Source organism: Oratosquilla oratoria, chromosome 7 (assembly GCF_046742065.1).
Source record: "Oratosquilla oratoria isolate Oo_2021 chromosome 7, ASM4674206v1, whole genome shotgun sequence".
Lineage (NCBI taxonomy): Eukaryota > Metazoa > Arthropoda > Malacostraca > Stomatopoda > Squillidae > Oratosquilla > Oratosquilla oratoria.
Window position 1 is genome coordinate 37,221,613 of NC_134783.1, and position 2,500 is coordinate 37,224,112.

Consider the following 2,500-nt stretch of genomic DNA (forward strand, 5'->3'; position numbering starts at 1 on the left):
CAGAATAACTGGTATTACATACAAAAAATAATTAGGAGAAAGAGGGTATAAGGGAAGGTCACTTCCTATTCATGGTGGCACGAAATCGTGCGGGTTGGTCGGACTGGCGCTCCGTGTGGTGCTACGAGTGAACAGATGTCCTGTTGTTTTCACTCAGTTGCTGCATGTAGTGCTGTTATCTTTGATAATTTAATATCTCCTATTCTATTATTTGTGCATTTATTTGTGGCTATGTATATGGCTTCTAACCATTTTCCTCTGTTTCTTACTGAGGTTGTTGTGTAATACATCAGCTTCATCCCATTTTGGTAGGTGCCCTTTTTCATCTAATATGGTGCACGAACGCGCTGGTTTCACGTGGTGACGGACATCGGCCTCTGTGTTCTTTGAGTCTTGTTGGCAAAACTCCTATATGTTTCTCCATCATGTCACCGAAACTTTCAGAAAACTTGGCTTCCCTACCGGTCTTCTCTCGTCCACCTTGAAGAAGGCCAAAGCTGTAAGGGAGAGGAATAACAAGGAGGAAAAAAAAACATTAAAAACATTAACTACGTAGTAGTTCCCACTTCTGATTTGGCCTGCGCACTAAGTAAAGAATTAAGACACTCTAACATCCGTTTCCTCATGTGACGCAGGAAAGAAAATCGGGGACATCATAAAAACCAAAGATGGAAAATATTATACCAAACAGTTTAGTTTATAGAATCCCTTGCTCAGGTTGTGATAATGTTTTATATTGGAGAAACATATAGGAGTTTGCCAACAAGACTCAAAGAACACAGAGCCGATGTCCGTCACCACCGTGAAACCAGCGCGTTCGTGCACCATAATAGATGAAAAAGGGCACCTACCAAAATTGGATGAAGCTGATGTATTACACAACAACCTCAGTAAGAAACAGAGGAAAATGGTAGAAGCCATATACATAGCCACAAATAAATGCACAAATAATAGAATAGGAGATATTAAATTATCAAAGATAACAGCACTACATGCAGCAACTGAGTGGAAAACAACAGGACATCTGGTCACTCGTAGCACCCACACGGAGCGCCAGTCCGACCAACCCGCACGATTTCGTGCCACCATGAATAGGAAGTGACCTTCCCTTATACCCTCTTTCTCCTAATATTTTTTGTATTTAATCCCAGTTTTTCTGTAGTGTAAACATTCATTTCTGAAGAAGCACCACAGTGAGAAACTAGTCAAAGAATAAACATCTGTTCTACTTGTGTGTTTTCCCTTTGCCTCTCTTACAACCTGTCAGGATGTCTTCACACACATATATATATGTATACATATACATATATATATATACATATATATATGCATATACATATATATATATACATGTATTCATATATACATATATATACATGTATTCATATATATATATGTATATATATATATATATATATATATATATATATATATATATATAAACTGTCTATTGCGGACATTCGTAACTGACCCATAGGATGCGGAATTATGCATATAATATATATATATATAAATATATATATATATAAACATATATAAATATATATATATAAACATGCTAATAAGAACACGGGTACGTGTGTTCACTTATGCAAAGTAGACCACTTGGAAAAAGAAACTAAAGAGGCAGAGAGCTTTCGTATATTACATCTTCAGTGCAACAAGTACATAGTGATAGGAATACATAGACATTATATACATAATACAAAGGAACCAGGACAGTTTTTTGAATAAGCATACCGACCAATTACCCCCTAGAGAGCGGAAGGTCATGGTCAATTATCTTACGATGGTCGGGCGACATTAGGTCACATTCGCCAAGGAGAGCGGAAGGTCATCGTCAATTATCTTACGATGGTCGACATCAGGTCACAGTCGCCAAAGAGAGCGGAAGGTCATTGTCAATTATCTTACGATGGTCGGGTGACATCAGGTCACATTCGCCAAGGGTCACTGTTTCTACTACTTATATAGGGCGACATTAAGTCAATTTGTTGAATTACATTTTACATGATATTATCTTACTAATTTCTTGACAAATGAAATTATCAAGTTTGTACAAGCCTTTATGTAGGTAATCAAAATACCAACCTACATAAAGGCTTGTACAAACTTGATAATTTCATTTGTCAAGAAATTAGTAAGATAATATCATGTAAAATGTAATTCAACAAATTGACTTAATGTCGCCCTATATAAGTAGTAGAAACAGTGACCCTTGGCGAATGTGACCTGATGTCACCCGACCATCGTAAGATAATTGACAATGACCTTCCGCTCTCTTTGGCGACTGTGACCTGATGTCGACCATCGTAAGATAATTGACGATGACCTTCCGCTCTCCTTGGCGAATGTGACCTAATGTCGCCCGACCATCGTAAGATAATTGACCATGACCTTCCGCTCTCTAGGGGGTAATTGGTCGGTATGCTTATTCAAAAAACTGTCCTGGTTCCTTTGTATTATGTATATAATGTCTATGTATTCCTATCACTATGTA

The 2,500-nt window shown here is 37.5% G+C and overlaps 1 protein-coding gene across 10 annotated transcripts in view; it reads left to right on the forward strand.

The window, feature by feature from the left end:
* Positions 1 to 2,500, forward strand: part of LOC143027069 (transient receptor potential-gamma protein-like) — a 529,595-nt gene that overhangs the window by 373,321 nt on the left and 153,774 nt on the right. The gene's annotated exons all lie outside the window — the stretch shown is intronic.